At 41.6% G+C, this 23883-nt stretch overlaps 1 protein-coding gene across 4 annotated transcripts in view; it reads right to left on the reverse strand.

Annotated features, from left to right (window-relative positions):
- Window positions 1–23883, reverse strand: part of NOL4 (nucleolar protein 4) — a 186021-nt gene that overhangs the window by 159915 nt on the left and 2223 nt on the right. The window lies entirely within an intron of this gene.

Consider the following 23883-nt stretch of genomic DNA (forward strand, 5'->3'; position numbering starts at 1 on the left):
TACTACAGAGGAAAGAGAGCTGTTCACAGCCCCAGTGCCAAAAGGGACAGCAGCAGCCTCTAAAGCAACAAAGCATGCTCTAACCAGGGGCTGGTTCTCTGTTTCAGTTGCCAGTATACTGCCTACTCCGGGAGAAAGCTGCCTGCTTGAGTGGGAGCAAAGTGATATCTCTGAGACAGGAATTTCCTGGAGGATAAACTGAAATGGAAGTCCCTCTAGATTTCTGCAAGCAGTAGTGAATAGGGATTAGGAAGGGGCTTGCTGTAATTCACAAGCAATGTTACCTGGTCAGGCTTACAGGCCTTTGGTCACGCATCTGTAAGGTTAGCACAAAATTGCATCCAAAGGTCTGAGTGCATGGCACAGATTTCTGTTTGCACACACAGTGATCGAATCATAGAATCACCAAGGTTGAAAAACACCTCAAAGATCATTCAGTACAAACATTTATCTACCACCTGTTTCCCCACTAAACCACGTCCCTTAGTACAATATCTAATCATTTCTTGACCATCTCCAGGGACAGTGACTCAACCACTTCCTTAGGCAGCCTGTTCCAGTGCCTCACCACTCTTTCAGAGAAGAAATTTTTCCTGATATCCAACCTGAATCTCCCATGATGCAACTCGAGGCCATTACCTCTTGTCCTATTGCTAGTTATGTGGAAAGGGAGGCTAACTCCCACCTTAACACAACCTCCTTTCAGGGAGTTTTAGAGAGCAACAGGGTCTCCCCTGAGCCTCCTCTTCTCCAGAATGAACAATCCCAGCTCCCTCAGCCAGTCTTCACATCACAACCCTGATGAACTAAGGCTATAAGTGAAATATGAACTGTAGAGAGAATTAGGATCTGTTCCCAAATGAAGGGACACAGGATCTAGAAAACTCTGGCAAAACATCAGATACAGAATGTTTCCATCAGGTCTGAAACAGAAGTAGAAAATGGCATGTCAGATGCTGACAGTAAATTCTCAGTGTAGCCAGTGTAGCCAGCAAATGTCACGAACCAAGTACCTATCAGAGATCTTCAGGAAAATTCACTAAAAGAACTGCAAAAGTTTTCACTCCAAAAATATGCTGCTCTTATGTCAGACCTGAGGGAGGGCTTGTGTGTTCAATAGGGCACACTGAACTAAATTAGTTGGTAAATAAAGAATATTGCCTTTTCTATAATAATTTGTTAATGTGTGTGCAGATCACATTTTACAAAATGAAATGACCTCAACAGACTCGTATGGGGCTCTTTAACAACTCATTTGTAGGCTTAATCTTCAATTAAATTACATTTGCCTAATTCTGTATTTTTTTTCACTCCTACAACAGCACTTTTCTCTCCTGGGTTACCTAGGCAAGAACAGGTACCAGATGCAAAGCCCGATGTTTCTGCAAGGCAGCACCACTGCAGTCAGATCATTTACACCAATTTTTCTCCTCTTCTTCCTCCTCTCTTCCCCATCTGTAAACAAAGTCCACAGCATGAAGAGGCCAATCCCTGCCAGCAGAAGCAAGTTTTGAAAAACACTACTCAGCCATATGTTCAGCCCTGACCAGCAGGATCGTTAGGAGGCTGACATCTGCAGATGGAGAGTTCATATCACCATTCAGCAGAAACGTGCTGCTACTGCACACTGAAGTCAATATTAGCCAGGCTTTGCTTAGGATAAATTTTCAGCACTGGCCTGCAATTTCACCTTGCCAATTAATTTTCTACTACACTGATATCTAAAAAGAATTTAAGGAAAAAATTGGTGGTGATAACTGAAAAAGGGATCCTTTAAAAACCCTTCTAGTAATCCTTTTTCTAATGAACATTCTTCTGTATCAAGTACTATACTGAAACTGTGTGATAGAAAGCACTTGCTAATGATGAACCTTCATGAAAGCCTACCAAACTCTTTGGCCTATAGCATTATGCATTAAGAGGATACAACCATCTTAAAGGGTATCCTTAAGTTATTTGAAGACCCGGTAGACTGAAACTTTCTCCAAATAAACTCTCATCAACACGTTTTTAATGAGGATAAGAATATAAGTCTTTCTCACCTTACTTAATGCCCTTCTGAAAACAGTGAGAATACTCAGTGTTCATGGGAGGTTTTTCCTATGGTAGCAGTAAGATAAAACACGTTTTTCCCACTGTTTTTCTTTTTCTCTCCACTGCTCTTCTTTCAGTCTATCTGCAGCTCTTCATGTGCTCCAAACCCTTTTTTTTTCAGGGCTTAAACAGATTTATGGTTAGCAATTTCCACAGAGACTGTGTGCATGTTCTCTCAGGCATGCTCAGGCACCACTCATTGGAGGGCTGGGAATAAAAGCTGTGTCTGTTCTGCCACTGGCAATGAAATTCAGTGGGTTCATGCTTGCTGTGCCCTTCCTTCAGGCCTTCACTTCATAGCAGTCCCCTTCTTCGAAAGTCTACACTTGAACAATATGCCTCTACATGAATTTTGTGTCTTGCAGTCTTATCTAATATGCACTCGTATCATTGACTGTAGAAGCGGGAGAGTTGGCTTAAACTATTTCCCTTATTTGCTTTGAATATGCATATGAATATGACAGAGATGTCTGAACTACAGATTCAAGGTAGAAAGGGGTTGGACCTTCAGTTACAAGAATTTTATTCCTATCTAGAACACGTCCTGAACAGCAAGCAATTCAAAATGACAGTAATTGCAAATGAAAACCTCAGATTTGTAAGTGCTGTATTAGTGTGGAAAGGGTAGGGTTTTTCCTCATAATTTTTTAGTGAAGACAGTAGGTACACTCCAGTTCTGATCAGTGATGATGTTGAGAGCCATCCCTTTCCTATTTTTAGTAGAATTAAACAAACATACAAATAATGAAGGAAAACTTTACTTCCTCAACAGCACTTCAAAAATAGGTGCTTTGAATAAGTAGGCAACCTGATTTACCCAACATGTGGTGCATGATAAAAGACAGGAAATCAGAATATTTGCAAGTTAAGGACTACCTATTAATCAAATGCTTGCAAGTCTCTGCCCTAATCTACACATGCCTGTGAATTTACTACCATACAGTATTGCTCTGCATGCTAATGTTAGCATACGTAAAGCACAGTTGATGAAAGAAAAGATGAAATAGTCTGCTCTGTATAATTAAATTCTCTGATTATTCCTTCATATCTGCAGCAGTTAATATGCAAACTATAAGGATCTTCACAATTATTAGTACCACTCCGTGAAACAAAACGCAAACCCAGCAGTACATTAACATTTTTTTTTTCTTTAAGAATGTATCCTTAGCTGCACTTTCTTTATACAAAAAGACCAAAGTTTCAAATTTCTCAGCTGTTTACCAGAACAGGAAGAAAAAGTTGAAACATAGAATTAGAATTCAATTACGTGTTAAATACAGTATAATGGCTATATTATTCATCAGGTTCATGAGAATTTGGTGCTCTATGTCTTAATCTTACTTTAAACTAGTCCGTTCGAACTGAAGCAAAACCATAATTCATCGGTATTAAGTGACTTGCCCATTTTCTCACTCCTCTGTGAATATTGTGTGTATTAAGATAATGGGATACAGCACTCGGATGTGTTCAATAATAATAATGATAATAATGTTTCTCTTCCTCTCATTATGTACACACGCTGTGTACAGCTTGACTGATTGATATGACCATCCACCCCAGAGCCAGTCGTAATTCATGGCTTAGCTTGCAATGTGCCATGAGATCTCTTGAGATGAGTAGTACTCTACAACATTGGGGATGATGCAGATGAAAGAAAAATCATCTGGTCACTTACCCCTGATTTTATAGGAATTTTTTTATATTGCTTATGATCTAGTCTGTGCAGTCAAGTTTTAAATGACTTTTCTGAGAGATTGTTTTACAGACTAGCAGAGGTAAGCACGGAATCTTTGGATGAATCTCTGGGAACAGCCCACTACAGTATGTTTGCAGACTCCTGTGCCACTGCTCCTTAGTTATGCTCACTTGGAAGGTAGGCAGTAAACTAACACTCCCCAGGACACACCGCAGGGAGAGAGTCCCTCTGCCACATGAGATCACGTCTGCAGATAAAGAGAGTCAGCAAGGACATCTCTGTGGTAGTGAAAAACAGGTGATCTCCTCAGGGCTCTGCTACAGCTTCCAGTCCCTGCTCTGCTCCTGTAGCCGCTAAAATACAGCTTCTCTTGTTAGAGTCCAGATTTTTTTTTTTCTTTTGGATTAATAACATAATTCAGAATCCTATTGAAGAATCTTATTGATTTCAATAAACTATGACTCAAGCTCCCAGGTTGTTCAGTTCTTTCTACAATCTTGCTCTGTCTGCAGAGACGAGGGATACACTGTCATCAGTTTTAGCCTCTTAGCAAAGATAATACAAAGCTTCTACAAAGCTGATCATAGTTTCACAACCACCTTAGAGATAGCTGAGGGTTTCTGGCTTCAAGTCTATGTTACAAGGAAAGCCAAGATTTTCATCTTGCTGACAACATCAATGATAACATTTTTTAATCTGTAAAACAAAATGCTATCAAGAATGCAATTTGAAAGAGAAACATTTTGTTTCTTTCTGCAGTAATTCAATATTAAAATGCATCCTCTGAGATGCTGCTGTGCCTACACGAAGTGGCAAAGCGCTTGTCTTAGAGCTTCATCTTCTCCTTCCATCAGGCTTGATTCTTCCTGGACTACATTTCCCAAGACACACTGCAAAAGGAGATCTTGTGTATCATGAATCTTTTAGTAAAATCAAGGACATTAATGTAGCATGAATTTTTGCATCACATCTCTCTCTTTGTAAATACATTGTACGCACTCATTTCCTTGCCCTTTATAGCAATCACTAACTTCAAATATTCTAAAAGGTTTTGCAGCACTTGTACCAACAGATGGAGTCAGCTGTGTGGACTGAATATATACTGTATCCACATCACTTAAGCCCTATCTGCTCTAAGAAATGTGCCGTTACATCCCTGATGAATCACACCTGCTACCCAAACCACAGATATGGCTGGTTCTCCCCCACAAGAGAAACCATAGATTCAAAATCCTGCATCTACAATGGGCAAAGAAGCATGAGGCACCTACAAGATGTTAAAAGACTGTGTAGACAATCCATGCTCTGTTCTTGCAAATAGCCTATTACAGTACTACATTCTGAGTGCTACAGTCTTAGAAAGGAAATGACACAGTAATTTCCCATCAAATCAAATCATTTCCAGCATAACTTTTCATTGGGGGTATTCTGCATGTATCCTGGCATTTGTTTTCTGGGGAGACATCAGGCACAGCTGCACGTCTGGTAAATATGTATGTTTGTTTTTATGTATGCGTGTGTGTGAAATTAAATTCAATTTGATTCAATAATATGTTACTGGCATGGCAGGCTGGCTAGCCATTGCCTGAGAAAAACAAACAGACCCTTGAGGTAGCTGTCAGCAGCTGGTACAATGTGTTTGGGATGGGGTTTCATTCTCTATCTGGGGTTTTATTCCATCTATCTATTTACTACCATTTCCAATCTTGTTCGCTCACTTTTTACAGTAACCTCCCATCTGCAGGTACTTCACAACACAATGCTATCACTGCACTCTTTCTCCCAGGGTCAGGAACACACTTTCTCATCAGGCTTTTTGACAAACATACATTATGATTTCTGGTATTAAAAAAATATCTTCCTGAAATTCCCCCACATTTTGGCTGCTGAAGCAAAAAGTGTTACTTCATTTCATTTTCTCCTGATAAATTTTCTGCTCAGATGTTCCTTTTCCTCTTTTTGTTTTGTTTGTTTGTTTGTTTGTTGTCTCCCTGTGTTTCCGCTTCTATGTCACGGCCATGCATTCTCTATTCAATGTATCTGCCTCTGCTCTGCATATTCACTGAAATAAAGAAAACTATTAAGATGGCACAGCATCCAGCCTAGCATCCTATTGTTTGCCTTCATCCTTTCCAGACCTCAGTGATATTGGTTTTGTGACCTCAGCTATATTGGGTTTTGTGAGTTATTAAAGAGTAAGGAACCATTTTGTTCATCTCATCTCAGATGAAGTTACACTATGTATAACTTAACCTGAAACATTATGTGAATTAATCCTTGTGCACCACTGATGATCTAGATACTACAGCAATTTATTTGGTCCTACACAAGTCAAGCTATTAGAATTATGCAGCCCAAGAAGTGAAATATTCATGATGCTTTCACATTGGATCCTTCTGTGCTCCCAGGGTTGCAGCAGAAGGAATTCCCTCATTTTCAATAAGACAGCACCTCATGAGTACAGCCTTCAACAAGCTATTTACCACAGGGCTCTCATTTTCCAGAGCCTTTAGTATGCAGCAGCATAGTCACGCAACTTTTTCCATATAATGCTTTTACAATTTGATTTGTAAACCTCAGAACTTGAAACTTTGAGACTCTCCTACTACAAAGCTAAGATTTATATAGTTTGAGATACATTCAGCATTCCTTCTATTTAATTAAATTTTAGCCTTTTGTTTTGTTGTTCTTATTTTCAGCACCTTCTGATTATTATTTTTTTCAAAGAGCTTACTAGGCATTATGTGGAAAGGATTTGACTGAATTTATATCTTTCATTTTTTTATCTTTCACACTGATGGTCTTTCTTTAAGAATAATTATTTAACCTGGATTTGGACCATTAAAAATTAATGAAACTGGTCTGAAAAATATTGTGATTTAATAAATTAAAAAATAACAGTTGTTTAGTTCCCTATTTTCTAAATACACAAGACAAAGAATCATAAAATCCTTGGAGTTGGAAGGGATCTCTGAGGACCATTGAGTCCAATTCCTCTGCAATGAAAAGGAACACCACAGCTAGATCAGGTTGCACAGGGCCTTATTCAGCCCTGCCTTGAAAGTCTGCAGGGCATCAACTCCACTTGGGTCTTCTGCAGACTTTTAAGTGGAAGTTCCCAAACAGCAATTGCTGACCATTTACAGCTTACAAATCAACAGTATTGGTCTCTGTAACCACAGTAGCCACTGGCATGTTATACGCTCAACAGTCAAAAGTTGATAATAAAATACCTGGGGTCCTTGAGAGACGTTGGGAATAGACAGGGAGTTATTGCTACAACTGACAGTCTCTTCTATAGAGATGGGAGGATTACTAAATTATTTTTGTCTGATTTTTTAATACAAAAGTAGAATATTCACACAAGCATTTGATTGTAGATGAGATTTTTCAAGAAAAAAAAAAAATGGGACTCACAAAGAAATTGTAACTGTTGATAACGCCCAATTTTAAGCTATTTTAGCATCTACGCAGGAAGAGAGAGCTTCCTGCTCTTTTGTACACTATCATCTTCAGGATACAAATACGGCTTTGTGGTTAGCTTTTCACAAAGGAATTCAATGTTATTTTCACCAGTGATGCTATTATTGGTCAGGTGCGTTACTATCCTATTAGGTGTCATCTGTGTACTGTTGAAGACAATGGGAGTTCCCCAGTTGATGGGGATTTGATGACGTATTCCAAGACACACAATCCAGCATTTATTGAGGCCAATCAAAAATATATTTTGTATATTACCCCTAGAAGATAAACAAGTTCTGGTGCCCAGGGCTATGCACATCCATCCTGACCAGGGCTGCCTCACCTAGCTGCATGAAGGAAGAGACTCACAAGTCTTTTTCAGAAGGGCAGATCTGACTTTATGGAATCTTAGAATTCACAGAATGGCTTGGGTTGAAAGGGACCTTAAAGATCATCGAGCTCCAACCCCCTGTAGCAAGTGAGTATTTGTGTGTCAGAGAGCTGCCATCACATTTTCCCATCACAACAATGCTCGATGATTTTTATTGCCCAGAACAGCCCATCCAGCACCTTGAGGGCCATAAGTTGAGCAGCATTGCTCCTCAATGATAGGTGGAACTGTGTAGTATGCTATGTCCAAAGGAGGACTATGAAGATCGTGAAGAGTCTAGAACGGAGGATGTATGAGGTCCCTGGGTTTGCTGAGCACAAAGCAAAGAAGCTGAAGAGAGGCCTCATGGCGGCTGCAGCTTCTCACAGGGAGTGCAGGTACAGTGCTGAGCTCTGCTCTCTGTGACAGCGACAGAATCTGAGAGAGCAGCATGGAGCTGTGCCACGGGAGGGGCAACTGGGGGTTAGGGACAGAGGGCGGTGGGCATGGAGTAGGCTGCCCAGGGCAGTGGGCATGGCCCTGAGCTGTCAGAGTTGAAGGACAATGTTCACAGACATAGGGTTCGGATTTGGGTGATACTGCGTAGAGCCATGAGTCGAACTCGATGATGTTTGTGGGTCCCTTCCAACTCAGGATATTCTGTAATTCTAAACGCTATGTTTAGAATTTAGCTATGAACACACAGGGCAGGAGCAGTCCTGAGCAGTGGGTTCTGGCAAAAGCAGCAGCACAATGTCTTGTCACTCCCTGTACCTCAACTCACACCAACCGTGGCACATCAGCAAGCTTTGGTAACTGCATGCTGGGCAGCCCCGCACCTACTGACATGGGGCTGCATGTCACAGTGTGGAGAATTTGCCTGGGAAACATGGGGCTTATTTCCAGAAACAAGGGTTTCCTGAGGCCAAACTGCTGGCTCTGGCTGCCTGTGATGCCCACGCACCACACGAATACAGCCGAAGCCTGCTGTGGGCACCCTGATGAATCAGAGAGCGTGCTGTTGCAGCACATCCCCACCAACATCCCGTTACTATGGGTGCACTAGGAGGGATAACCTCCTGCGCAGGCAGGGCCGCTCTCCGAGAATATATATTCACACTAATGTTTCCCCTCGCCTTCCAATTTCAGTCACTCCGCTCCCGCCCGTGCACGACGACCGCCAGAGGCGCAGCGCCCAGCCAAGGCGGGAGGCCCCGCTGCGGACCCGGCGGGGGGAGCGGCCGGCCGGGAGCCGCTCTGCGGCGGCCGCACAGGTGCTGCCGCAGCCCGTCGCCATGGGAACGGCGGGGGGGGGGGGAACGGCCGTGCCCGCTCCCCCCTTGCCGCGAGTGGGCGTGAGGGGCGGGTGTGCGCGTGTGTGTGTGTGCGTGTCCCGGAGGTATTGCGCTGTTACTATAGGAACCGGCGGGGGGAGGCGGTGGCGGCGCGGCCGCACCCTCTCCCTCTCCCCCTCCCCGTGCCCTCAATGCCAGCCCGGACCTCGCATCCAGTCACGGGGCGGCGGAGGAGCCGCGCAGCCATCGGCCGGTGGAGCGTGGAGCGGGAAGCCGCCTCGCCCGGACCCTCCGTGCCTGACGGGGAGCCCGGCTGCGCCCGCGGCTATGCGCATCCGCACGGGGGAAGAGGAAAAAATCATTTAAAAAATAGTAATAAAAAAAAAAAACCCTACAACAATTAAAAAAAAAAAAAAAAAAAAAGGGCTCAATGGTGGTTGTTTACTGTACCATATGGCTGCAGGGGGAGGGGTGGGGGAAATGTCTGCCGGTTGCTGAACCGGTGCACTCATTATGTCCGATGGAGTCAGAGTCAGCCCTGCTGCGCCTCGTTTGGCCGGCGCCAAATCTCAAGGCTTTCCCCTGAATTTCCCCCAGCACCTCGGCCGCGGTGGGAGCGCGTGGTTTCTCCTCCTCTCTGCCACCACTAGACAGAAGATGACAGGGCACGGCCTGCCCTGAGGCTCCGGAGCCTCCATTTTGAGCATCGATGTTTTCTGCGGGGCTTCTCCCTAGTCTGTCTCCGTTAAAACCTGTGCGTGTCTTTTGTTTTGCGATGTGTGGCGTGTAGCTCACAGCCATACGTGATGTGCCAAAAAATATTCAAATGCTGCCAGTATTTTTCATGGTTTGGTTTGAGATGAAAAGCCGGTCCATCTCAAGGCGCCTCTGTGCATTGCGGATGTGTAAGAAGGGCTGTGATGGGACGTTTCTGCCACCAAAGGCCACAGAGAGTGGCATCTCCTGTCCAGGGTCAGTGATGTGCCTCAGAACGGCTTTTCTCACCGTGATTCACATGAGAGGAGCTGCACCTCCGGATTATCAGAGAGATAAAATCCAGAGGCAACAGTGTCTCTGAATAGGCAACTGTACTGCTATCCACATTACCTTGTAAAATTGAAGTATTGATTTTTTAAAAGCATGGTTTGCTACTTAGCAGACCGATCCCACTACTACTGCAGTCAGTGGGATTTTGATATTGACTTCAGCGGGAACAGTTTTTGCCACTAAAATGGTCTATTTCACATTATTATGGTAATGTCATTTACTAATTCTTAAAATCAGCTCTCTTGGCCTTGCACATTTGAGAAGATTACAGTACAAATTATTTCAGCTCAACTCATTCACTGCATTTCTGCTCATGTCATGTCCAAAGTTTTGTTTAGATAAATAAGATAGATAACTTATTGCTCCAGATGGCTGTGGGCGGATTGGGCCTAATAAGTTCTCCAGTTACATGTTTTTGAGGTTTGGTTTTTGTTGTGTTTTTGTTGGCTGTTTTTGTTGTTGGTGGTGGTTTTTTAATTTTACAGAAGTCTACATTTAGAAACCCATTTGTAGATCTCCTCTTGTGTGCAGTTTCGACTGCATTTGGTTGCTCACCAAAATAGCTTGCCTTCCAAAGAAAGATTAAAAATATTAAAATGCAGCCAGCACAGTGAGCTACTCAGTTCAGCTGATGTGACACAAATGTGCTGAGCCTACTGCCCATAGATAATATACATTTGAAGCTTGGCACCTGTCGTTGGGTTGGAATTCAAAATGAGAAGCTGCAGGCCTCGAGGTCTGGAAATAAAGGCAACATAAGGAAAAAAGCTAATCTCTGTCTATTAGTAAATAATAATCTGCAACAGCAAAGGCAAGTGATGAGGATCGGAGAAAATGTGTAGTCCTGCAGCCATCAAATAGATTTTGGGGCTGTTGTACAGCAGGGAACATATTCACATTCAGATTGTGAGGTATGGCCAGCACCTATATTCAGGATTTGCATATATGTATAAAGACAAGCTTTTGGTGTCTAGCAATATTCTGCATAGCTTCTTTCTGCTATATCATGCTGTGATACTCATTAAACAAAATGTTGACTAATAAGCTCTGATTTGAAATAAATACTGGGGAAGATACGTAGAACTTGTTCAAAATACCTCTGAAATGAAATTTCAGTGAAAAATACAATAAAAAAGTAATCATGCTTTATCTTCCTCACATTTTCCAGGTAGTTTGAATTGTTAGATGATTAATATCTTACAGTCATTCTGTGTTTATTGGTGGCCGACAGGTATGCTTAGCTGCATAAATACTCATTTTGAAAATCAATAGTTGTCTTATTACCAAACCAACAGGAAGCACCGTCCTTATTTTGCTTGGTTTATTTCATTAGCTTTATTATTGTTGTTTTGAAGTTTGTAGTATGCATTTCCAGGCTGAGCTGACTTTCCCCAGCCTCCACCCCTCCCAAAGCTGACTTACTTTCCTTAGTATGAGCTCACAGGGAGCTATTAAGTGAAAGTTTGTTTATCCTCTATTTGCTTTAACACTTTACCCCATTTGTTCTCTTGTCTGGCTTTTCTTTCAGTATTATTAGAAGTAGAGCTTCTCTAATGTAAATATAGTTCAAAGAACATGGAAAAGGGAAAGAGATCTGAATTCTCCCCATAGTGCATGTTTTAATGAAAAATCTGTAGAAATGGGAGAATATTTAAAACTAAGCAAACAAACTACTTCAACATTGTGAGTGAGGATAAGCGTATGCGTTGTGCGTGTTTAGTAGGAAAGAGGAGAGGATGAGATATATGCCTTTTATGTACTGGATATGGGGAGTTTAAAGGACAGAGGTCAAGCTGATTTCTGCAGCAGGGAGCTGTTCATACAGTGCTCTGGCATTGCAGAAGCTTATACTTTACCAAGGAGTGGAGGCTGTTTGCTTCCAGGAGTGTTTTACAACTGGTGTTGGCCTTGATGGAATTTAGCCTTTGTGTGGGATTTTATGTGTTTCATAAACATATTTATATATTTGTTAAGCACTGTTCTATAGCATTGTAGTATCTTATGGCAAAGAGGGCTAGCAGTTACAGGTAAATTATTCTTTACAAATGGAAGAACTTTGTTCAAAGGTACTGTACTGAGATCCCAGCCATTGCCCCAGCCAAGTGATGTGGACTGCGCAGAGCACTGAGTGCTTCGAGTGGGTGCTTTCTGAGTGGCTATCGCTGAAGAACTGCACAGTGTCTTTAAAGCAGGGGCGTCATCTTTGTGCCAAAAAAACCCACAGGCTTCCTGCTTGTCCTGTCCCTCAAGGGGATTTTATCCAGTACCATTTAGAATCATAGAACCATAGAATCCTTAGAGTTGGAAGGGACCTCTGAGGGCCGTCTAGTCCAACTCCCCTGCATTGAACAGGGACACTGTAGCTAGAATGACAGAACTGGTACTGGAGCTCTCAGATTTAAACAGTTTAATTCTTCCTAACAATCTAAAGCTACAATTTTTCATCTCTTTTGTAGATCTGTTAGTTTACTACCAGGCCAGTTACTGTTTCATTTTGAGTATTTTCACAGAACATTTCATACCAAGCATTGTTCCTCTGCCTGCTTTCAAATAGCAGCAAACACAATAATGCAAATCTGTAAAAATGTTTGAAGTTTGTATATCTGAAAATTTTTCTGACAACATTGATTAAGGAACAAATTAAAAAAAATAAAATTCAGGCGATAACCTGTGAACTTATTAATGTTCAAATGTAAATAGCAGAGAAGACAGTGTTATTATTAAAGAAATCTGACCTGCTTTCTCCTATTTAAAAATGCTTTTTTCTTTCTTTTTTTAGCTCAGGTTTTGAAAACAGCCCTTTTGGTTTGAATTGAAAATGTAGGATGCAATAGGAATATCCTTTTAAGAATAGTTTCACCTCTACAGCTTCCTCAGTATCCCATGTATCTCACCAAAACTGAACTGATTTGAATAAAATAATATTACAACTTGTTATCTAGAAGGACAACTGAAAAGGAAGGGAGTAGTTTCATTTGAAACAGCTTTATTTAGTTTCTAGAGCTAGCTTAATTTCCATTGACTTATTATGTGCTTCAGTAGAAATGTAACTCACCAAAAGCTTACCATATGCCAAACTTATCTCTCAGTAACTCCAAAACAATAGTAACAAGGCCTTTTACACTGGTAAAACTAAGTGGAGGATTTGTGTAGATTTTTTTAAAAAGTGATGCTATTGTCCAATGAGTTTACAATATACATTTTTTTTTGAGAAATCCTGTTCTTTGCAGATGCATCCCTGCAGAACTATTCTGTCTCCTTGCAGAATAGTCCCAGATTCAGACTAAAAGGAGTAAACTGGAATGGAGTCTGTCTGAACTACAGGCTTTAGATGGATGCCTTGCATTGGAATAACGTATTCATTAAAATAGGGCTGAGCTGTTTGCTCACTCTGAACTAAATTCTTTAGTATTATGGCAACCATGGCTGTGGAGCTTCACTGAATTCTCAGAATAAATGATATTGAAAGATGTCATTAAAAAATTTAAAAGGGAATACTTGTAGATTAAGGGAAAAGAGAATAGGCTACATTCTTTATTTCTTTCCAAGGTCATTTATTGAGAAGTGCAGTGGGACGACTCCTCTAAATAGATATATGCCATTTGTGCTGGTCAGACTGGTCAAAAGCAAAGTCATCCAGAAATTACATTTCTTTGAATGAATGATTTTTCTCTCATACTTATAAGTAATTCTTTAATAACCCTGTGTGTTCTTGTTTTTTCCTTTCTGCCTTAGTAAGAGTTTGGTAATAGTTGTAAAAAGAGCCAGCAAAAAATGCTTGCACAAGTGGACAAAAATGTGAAGGTGAAACCAGCATGCTTCTTTTCATCACAAGTAAATTGGAAAATGGAGATGGTTAATTGAAAACTTTCTGTATAAATCACTGTAATCTCGTACACTGATCCACATAGGTCTGTACTGGAGCTCAGACATTTGTCAGTCTCCTTCCTTTTCCAGACTACTAATAGCCCTACATCAGCAAGCCACAGAAACTGCCACTGTCAAGCTGACCAACAAACCATCTAGTCTCAGTCTCCAAGGGATTCTGTAAAAGATGTTTCAGAGCTCAGCAATTAACAAGTAAACAAATAAATCCTTAAACAAAATACAACACATCCCACTGCATTGTGCACTGATGACCAAATTATTTTCCTCTGTTAGCCTCAACCAACATAAGAAAACATACCAAAAGCTTACTAATCCATTTATGGAATGTGAAGCCAGAGCATGATGTTTGAGACTGCCAGCAATACAAAATTTCAGCACAAAGGAGAAGGACATGGGAAGATGCTGGGTTTCCACCGCATTCTATGAGTCTTTCCTCATGTTGACTAAATAGACTGGATTGCTCTATGGGAAAACACACGGAGAGCTGCTGCCTGCCCCCAGGTAACACAGGTGGAGTGCCATCAGCATGTCAGCACTCCCAAGGAAACAGAGGAGGAAGGGCTGGAACGTCACCTTGTCCTGTTCTGCTCCAGCCAGAATAGCTGAACTGATATAAAGAATCCTTACAAGAGCCACAGAACTATCACTCTCTTGTAAAGTCCTTGGAAGAGGCTTTTGCCGCATCAGTTAAAGTTTCTCCTAGGGATGCAATGCAGACTTTCCATCCCGAACACTAAGGTTATGAAATGATGGCCTAACTTTGAATTTACCTATTAACATATTTGTCACATGAGTCTCAGAGGATGGAATAGGATTAAAAAGGGCATCTGCTGAATTTTCTTTCTGCTGTTCATCAGTATTTACACTGCAGCATTTCTCTCAACTTTTCTCTACCATTTTACAGATCTGTTTTCTACTGTGCATTTTCTCTTAGAGCTCATCTGTGGTATGGCCAATTCAAATGTGTTTCATTTGGAAGTACCCCTTTTGTTTAATTATCTTAGCTACCTTCTCTGGAACTTTCATATGTCTTGGCCTTTTAGTGTTGAGGTAGATTCACTAAGTGTGTTATTAAAGGCAAGGGCATATCATTTAATTAATGAGAAGAAGTTTTCCATATGATTCTCTATATTTTTCCTAATAGTATACTTATTTATGATATGCATACATTGATTTGTTCAAAATTATTCCTAAATATTTCCCTTGAGATGTTATGATAAATCTGTACATTTTAAATGTGATTGAAAAGCGTGAAATCTTCCATTGCTTTCAAAAAGCAATACCACAGTGGCATGAGATGTAAATTACCTGGCAGTGGTCTGGAGGGAACTGCCTGCCATAATTTCTTCTTTTGTCCTTTGTTACGGTATTTCTATTCTCTTTCCTGACTCTTCCTTAACTTTCTTAGTCTAATTAATTTGTATCTCCATTTGGTGTTGAAACCTCTTTATTTGTCTGGGTTTTATCTGCACTCTTAGTATATATGTATGTGCATGTGTACACATCGAACTACATTTGTATAGCTCTGTTACTTTCTGTGGTTTTCCAGCTTTTCAACGGCTTTAAATTGTCGTCACAAATTTTCGACCTAACTTTAGTAAAGCCAGTATCAAACTGTTTTCATTTCAGAAGGAAGACAGAACCAAATTTTCACCTGAAAATTACCTCTCAATATGACAGGTAAGAGGAATGTAATTAACCTTACAAAATCTAAACTAGTTGCATCAACCAGGTACAGTTCATATTGACACATAACAGCTCTAGTATTAATGATTTTCTTATTGATTGTTTTTCTAGTGTTGAAAATTGGTTCAGTGGTCTGTTATTTCCACCACCTCTTTTTCTCTTTCCAATACATTTTGACTATCCTCCACTATCATCACTGCATCTAGTGGCAAGTAATATATTTTAATAATATTTTGGTTACTTCATTCTTGAGTTCTTCAGTGTTCTATGATTCGTATTAGTCCTGGTGATTTACTGCAATTTAATATCTCAGTTCACCATCACCTTTTTCTATATTCCTCTGTTTATGGTAATTCTTCGGTTTCATCATCTGAAAAATGTAAGCCCAGAAAACGTACTTCGTCATTACCCATAACAGAGAAAATATGCACAGAAAAATTAAGTTTTGTGAAACCTTTTTATCCTGTTTGATTGTCTTCCCTGTCTGCTGAAACCTCTGGCCATACTTCAGCTGTTCTTCTCTTGATGTACCAAATAGTTGTATAATTATTCATCTTCTGTTAGCTCAGGTTACTCATCATTCAAAAGTCTGATTTCTCATGTATCAATACAGTTCTGCTTTATCCTACAGATAGGTCATGATTTAATGGCAGCTACATCAGCTCTGGATCAGCCATAAACAGAAGTTCTCTACAAAATCCACTTGGCATATTGCTAGTAGTCCATGTGTAAGTCCATAGGCAACAATGAGAACAATTCCAACACTTATTCATTTAAAACTTGTATGGTGAGCTAGAGCTATATGTTATTTAAGTACAAGTGGCCTCGTTGCTTTTTTTTTTTTTTTTAAGTACAGTCAAAATATTAAAGTATCCATCTGTCATTGTATTAAAAATGTAGGAGTAACAAAATTTACAGAAATTTCAGACACGCAGACCTTACTGGCAATATAAAGACATATAACCTCTCATTTCCTAGTGGAACCTAATTACTTCTCAAGTCAAAAAAGCTGAATGATTTTTGTCTTGAGCTCCAGTGGATTGTTTAGTAAAAACTGTCCTTCCAAGCTGTTACAGAATACATATTTCTGGAAAAAAAAAAAAAAAATCTTTATTTGAGGTCAAGGCTTCCATAGATTAGATTTATTATGTAAAAAGTTCACTACCAATAACCTTTTCAATTGAGGAGTATCCACAACTGCAAGTAAGTGGTCCAGATCCTACCATTCAGTGTCAGCAACTAGCTTTAATCCCTGCACATGCACATAGTAACTGTCAGGCTTTGAGGCTTGCAGTTATTGAATAAGCAGTTAGAAACCTGGACAACTGCCTAAACTATCACTGCTTAAAGTGATAATCTCTGAGGAAGTCCATTGCATCCAGAAAAATGTCCAATGCTATAACTTGTAGCAAGTCTTTCTTGTCTACCTAGGTATTTTATGTTCATAAGACATTAAAAATACCTTGCTACTGGAAATGTGAGGCTGTGAGGTTCATCTGCTTAAGCAGAACAAAAAGGTAATTTAAGAAAGTTTCAGGAATCCCATTCATTGCTGCTGTAGGGCAGCAACTTCCATGCACCAGCTAGTATCATCCCTTGAGTTTTTTAAAGCCAAGGAGGCCTCTGACAGATCTAAAATGACATATTCAAGATCAAAGCATCTTTTATGTTCTGTGAAGTTCATTCTGGAACCTTGTTGATCAATGTCACCTACACAACAAAGAATAAATGATTCCTGTGGTGCTCTGTGGTACATGGAAAGTTGCAGAATCTAATGGGATCCACATTTCCTGGCATGCTGTCTCATGATCTTTCTCCACACCAAGCTCATTTATATCTCTGTTCAACATTTGCCCTGCTTGCTTTGTTCCTTTGTTACCAGCAAGCTCTCAAGAGCTGTGTCATGTGTGCTGGGAAATACCAGGATCCAAATAGCTTCGTTCAGACCAAAACCAAGAGCTGATAGTTGCCTCCTTTGAACAGCAGATCAAAACTTAGGGTTTGACTACAGCAAATTTTTATTTATTTCTGTAGTGTAAAATCAAATTTGAATCATTAACTCAGGCACTATCCAGCATGGGCCTTCTTCCCTGCTCATGGAAATGCTCTCTCTACGTGAACTGCATCTCCTTCCTGTCTAGAGCATTGAACAAGAACAGTGGTGAACGCCCCAGAAATTAGATAGTTTGTTTTCAAACTATCACCATTTAAAAATTAGACAAATTACCAGTTGGTTGTACTGGTGCATATCTGCTCATCCTAGATGTGACTTACTAGCGAATGCCTTCTTACATTTCTTACTGATCTCATAGCTGTGTAGCTACAGAAACAATACTTGCTACCTAGTATTTACTAGTATTACAGAAGGAGCACTTTAAGAGATTCCTCCTTTAAAAATTGACTCTCTTTGGCTTATATTTCTTTGGAAAATTCTAGCTCAACGTTGTTACTACAAAATCTCAAATCCTCCTCTTCCATTGCCTCTCTGTCACACACATGTGGAGACAGCATCTTACATATGGCCTCTAACGTTTTTCACTTTCAGGACAGAGTTATTCTCTTAATTCGGGAACACTGAGCTGAAAGCTTACAACAAGAGTTGCCAAGTCTAAACCGGTTTTGTTCCATCTGCTAGGACCATTTTCCAGCACTACCCGTCTGATTCACCAGCCTCTCTCCTCACAGAGCCCGTAGGGAGGCCTGAGAATGGCAGGATGGAAGGCATGGGTAACTGAGGAGCTCTGGAGATCTGAACAGGGAAAGTGTGGCTGTCAGGAAAATGAGACGGATGCGGCAGGGCTTGAATACAGCTGCTGAGCCCAGAAAGTGCATTTAATAGGACTGTAAACTACCGTGGAAACGTACCTTGGGATAAATCACAACTCACTCTCAGCGTCACCTTTCTGTGGCACTAAGTCCGTTATGTGTTAGCAGTTAAGTAGACTGCAGAGCTACCAATGTATGTTTGACGAGCCCTTTTCTTTCTTTTTGATACTGATGGCTAAAATACCAGAGAGAAATGCAGCAAAGCAAATCTATGTATTTTCAGATTGCTATAAAATTCCCCCAAATACTAAGCACATTTTAAAACAGAAGATAATTTAAAGCACCATATTTTGACATATAGCTATTTTATACTGTGATCTGTTTCTGATACAATATTGTTCATAAGAAAACTAATTTATGTAAAATCAAATGAACCGTAAACTCATGTGCCTATCACTGTCCCTCATCGCTAACAGAGCATGAGGTGGGCTGGGATACACCCTGTTCCACAGACCTGAGTGGCCTATAATTTGTAAGTCCTAAATCCTGTAATCAGATTCAGTAGCACAGCCCTGTGTGTGTTGGGCCTCACTGTTCTGCTCATGGCAGCCCAAGAGGTGCCAGGTCCCGCTGAACAAAATGTGGTTTCTGAATGAAAGGCCATTCTATATGGCCTATTACTAGAAAATAATAAAAGAAGACACAGCAAAATTTGTACATTAAGCATGGGATTTTGTTAAAGCCTGTTATTCCAATGTAAAAATGACATAAAAACAATCTGAACCTGGCATTTGAGGTTATATTCTACTAGTTTGCTAATACACTGCGTTCTGTGTCAGAATCGTATCTCAATCATTTCAGGCCATTCTATTTTGAAGGTAAGTTCTGCTTAGAACCTGGTTGGGCCATTATTTTGTAACTTATCTGTGCATCAATACTGACCAACCTTAGGAGTCATATTTATGTCTATGGAAGATGCAAAACAAGAGACAGAGAAGTTACTTTTTTTTTTTTTTTTCCCAGTTGCAGATCAATGTATAATTCTAGGTAGAGACCTACGCAGAAAACACGCAAAAAAAATCAACCAAAAAAATCATGTATACAGTTTGGTAAGATGCTACACTAGTAGTATTAATTCCACACATCCTTATGGTTGGGAGAACCACCCATTAAAATCTGATAGCAATAGCTGTCAGGCATTTGGCATATTTGTTGGCTCAGCACGTGTGTGCAGTGTGCCTGGGCCAGGCATCATCTCACTGTTCTCATAAAGCACAACCTGGGCCTAATGAAAGAAAATACAGGATGATAATAGCAGCAATCAGAAAAGTAGCAAAGCAAGATGTTCGCCAAGTTGCAGATACAAATGCTGCTCTGTGTGCTGTCCCACTCTAGACCTAAAATGGCTGTTTTGCAGGGGCTGTTGTTGCTTGGTGACCAACAGTGCATCTCCTAGGCCACAGAGGGATGTGAACATTCAAAAATTGATTTGTTCCTGTTGCTTTTGAGGAGTCCAAATGTGAAAATAGATGAAGCCAACACGTAATCAGTCATCCATTCTCTTTGCTGGCGTGCTTAAACTTGGTATTTAAGGCAGGCCTGTGATTTTGAGCTCCTTCCCAACCAGAGGAGGAAACAGCAGAATAAATCCTAGCCTGCTCATGTCCTCTGAATATGCAAGTACACCAAGCCCCAGCTACTGTGAGGCTACAAGATACCCTTGCTTCAATTAAGCCTGTGTTGTACATCCAGCCTGTTCCGGTGCAACCTCCCAGTTGCTATCAGTCTCTCTTTCTTTCATTAGAATCAAGTAGTTAATTAGCCCCAGCCTGTCCTCTCTCCTTCTCTCTTTCCCTTTAACGCAGCAGTAATGATGTCTAATTACCAGCAGCAGTGGATTACAGCACCATCAGGAGCAAATCTCTCTGGCTGACAGCAAAGCTGAGCAGCAAATCTTAAAGCTTCAAGGAGAGAATAATTCCTAGCAAAGTATTTCAGTATTATTTTCTTGTTTTTGACCATCTTGTGACTTTAGAGTCCAACTCATAATTTCATCCATCCTGTTATTGCAGAGGGAATGCTCGTGCTGCCAGTAGTGATTAATATTAAATTGAAATTGCTTTTACCTATGGTGAGATGAAGTGATGCACAGAAGAGGGAGGGAGTCACAGTTAGGAGATCTGTTTCTGTTTGCGGCTCTCTCTGAACAAACTCAACTGTACACAATAAAATAGGTATGAAAAAAATAACAATAGGGATGTCTCTAAATTATCGTAAATTGATAAACTCTTAAATAATTCATAAGAGTCAAAGGAAAGAGCGAATGGGCTTTAAAGGCTTACCAACAATTACTGTCCAGTGAAAATTCCGTATTTCCTCCTGTACATGTCATTTCTGGCTGCGTGAAATTCCCACCATGTGCACACCAATGGAAGATGTACCAGTGGGACAGGGGCTGCAGCCCTGCTCTGGGCACACCCAGCACCAGGCACACACTGCCCCTGAACTGCCCATACCTCACACAAAGAGCTGCTACACCACAGGTCTGCATAAACACCTCCTCTGCCTTGTGTGGGTGGACACTAACGCTGGTTCCATGGTTTTAGGAGGACATTTATTTCTCAGAGCTGTCTGTTCTATAAGAGTGCTGAGTGCGGTCTCTTATGTTGGACAATGGATTAGTCCTGGATAGCAGAAGAAAGGAGGATTTTTTTCTAAATGCAAGTTCTTTTCTATAAGGGTTTGTATGTCCTTGTTTAATTAACATGCAAATATTCTGAAATTCCTAACAGATATGTCATGCTAACTTTCCTTCCTTGCTTTTATTATGATGCCTGCTTGGTTACTTAACTATTGCAAATATATTTGAAAAGTCATGGCAGCCAGATGGAGTCCCTGGTGCCTGGAAAAAAAGCAATGTCAATTTCATTTTTAAGAAGTGTAGAAAGGATGAGCCTGGGAACTACCGACCTGTCAGCCTCACCTCAGTGCTATGGAAGATCATGGACCAGATCCTCCTAGAAGCTCTGCTAAGGCACATAGAAGAGAGGGAGGTGATACGGGATAACCAGCATGGCTTCACCAAGGGCAGGCACTGTCTGACCAACCTTGTTGCTTTTTATGATGGTGTAACTGCATCAATGGAGAAAGAAAAAGCCACTGATGTCATCTATCTGGACTTCAGAAAGGCCTTTGACACAGTCCTCTTTAACATCTTTCTCTCTGAATTGGAAAGATATGGATATGATATGTGGACTGTTTGATGAATGAGGAACTGGTTGTGAGATCATACCCATAGAGTGGTGGTCAATGGCTCCATGTCCAAATGGGGACTGGGGACAAATGTCTCTCAGTACTGGGTCCCATACTCTTTAATATCTTCATCAGTTATATTGACAGTGGGATCGAGTGCACCCTCAACAAGTTTGGAGATGATGCCAACCGTGCAGTGTGTTCAGCATGCCTATGGGATGGGATGCCATCCAGAGACAAGCTTGAGATGTGGGCCCAAGTGAATATCATCAGGCTCAACAAATCCAAGTGTGAAGTCTTGCACCTGGGTTGTAGCAACCCCCAGTATCCGTACAAGCTGGGGGATGTAAGGATGGAGCACAGCCCTGCCAAAAAGGACTTGGAGTACTGGTAGGTGGGAAGCTGGACATGACCCAGCAGTGTGCCCTCACAGCCCAGAAAGCTAACTGTATCCTGGGCCACATCAAAAAGGAAAGGCTGAGTGACGTGGGTCTGGTCAGCTTTGAGAAAAGAAGACCGAGAGGGTATCTGATCAATGTCTATAAAAGGAAGCATGGCCAGCAGGGTGAGGGAGATGATCCTGCCCGTCTACTCTGTGCTGCTAAGGCCTCTTCTGGAATACTGCATTCAGATATGGAGTCTGCAGTACAGGAGGATCTGTTGGAGCTCATCCAGAGGAGGGCCACACAAATAATCCAAGGAATGGAAAACCTCCCCTACGAGGACAGGCTGGGGCTGTTCAGCCTGGAGAAGAGAAGGCTCCGGGGAGACCTGAGAGCAGCCTTTCAGTATCTAAAGGGAGGCAATAAGAAGGAAGGGGACAGAGTCTTTAGCAAGAGCTGTGGTGATAGGACAAGGGGGAAGTGGTTTCAAACTAAAACAGGAGAGATTTAGATTGGATATAAAGAAGAAGCTTTTTACAATAAGGATAATGAGGCACTGGAATAGGTTGCCCAGAGAGGTTGTGGATACCCCATTCCTGAGGACAGCCAAAGTCAGGCTGAAACACTGAGCAACCAATCAAACTGTATGTGTTCCTGTTCATTGCAGGGGAGTTGGGCTACATGACCTTTCAGGGCCCCTTCCAACTCAGAAGATTCTGTGATTCTGAGGTAGTTATTTCCATACAAACATCAGTACACATATATGCATTTATAGGGATATGCACCAATATTCAGTGTTGAGGGTGTGATCCTCCAAATGAACAAAGGTAAGCCCAGCAAGGTGCTCAATGTCTTACTAAGATAGCTGAAGGAAGAAAAAAAAATGAGAATTTGACTTGAAAATAAAATAGAAGAAGGGATGCGAGGTGGGACCTCCAAGCTCCCATGGACAGGCAAAAGTGAGAGAAAATATACAAGCTGATCATCGCTGAATCTTGTGTGTCAGAAGCCCAGGTAAGCCCTTCATTTTTATCTCTGTGTTGTAGAATGTAGGATAGCCTTTTTGTTTAGTAGAGCAGTCAGTGCAATTTTACTCTAAAAAATATGACTGCTTATATCTTTAACTCTCCGTGGTAAAGAATGGTCTTAGGAATAAAAGATCTTGCTTGCTGACTCTCCAAAATCGTTATTACTGTTAAGCAGAAGAGATTAAAAAATAGCAACCTAAATTGAGACTTTGGTTGTGGACAACTTTTCGTTCTGCTTGTTGTCAAATTTCATTGCAAATTACATTTTGTCTGTGGCACCTGCTGGGGGGTGAGGTTAGCAGCCAATCCCCCGGCAGACCAAAGGGGATGGCCCAGCGCCCGGCTCCATAGGCACGCCTAGAACGCGGCAGCGCACAGAAGCCACCGAGAGGGATCAGACTCCCTCCGGTGCTTCCCGTTTTCTTTCAATCTTCGTATTTATGAACTCCCGACGACGAATCTCCCACCTCGGCCTCCCCGCAGCCAGCGGGCGATGCTGCCAAGGGATGCCCGGGCTCCTTCCCTCCCCGGCAGCTACGTCACGGCCAGACCCAAAACGCTTCCACGGAGCCCCGTTGGCCGCGCCGCCCACCGCCGCCGGGTTCCCACCGAACCGGCGAACGAACGGTGCTCGGCTACGCCGGTGCCCGGGCAGGGATATTTTTAATTGCCGGGTTTCCTTTCGCAGCCGCCCCCCCCCTCCGCCCTCCGCCCCGCACATAGACAAAAGAAGCTTAGCTTGCGTGACCCGGAACGTAAGAAGTCAGAATAACGAGACGTTAAGAGAGTTCAATAGGCAAAACCTACTTGTAGCCAACCGTTCCCATCTTCTTACATAGGAAAATCTGTAGCTGCTGCCACCAGCCAACATAATAGCTCTCCCGCTGTCAGCCCCGCGCCCCGCTCTGCGGCCCCG

Source organism: Phasianus colchicus, chromosome 3, assembly GCF_987193195.1.
Source record: "Phasianus colchicus chromosome 3, bPhaCol1.hap1.1, whole genome shotgun sequence".
NCBI lineage: Eukaryota > Metazoa > Chordata > Aves > Galliformes > Phasianidae > Phasianus > Phasianus colchicus.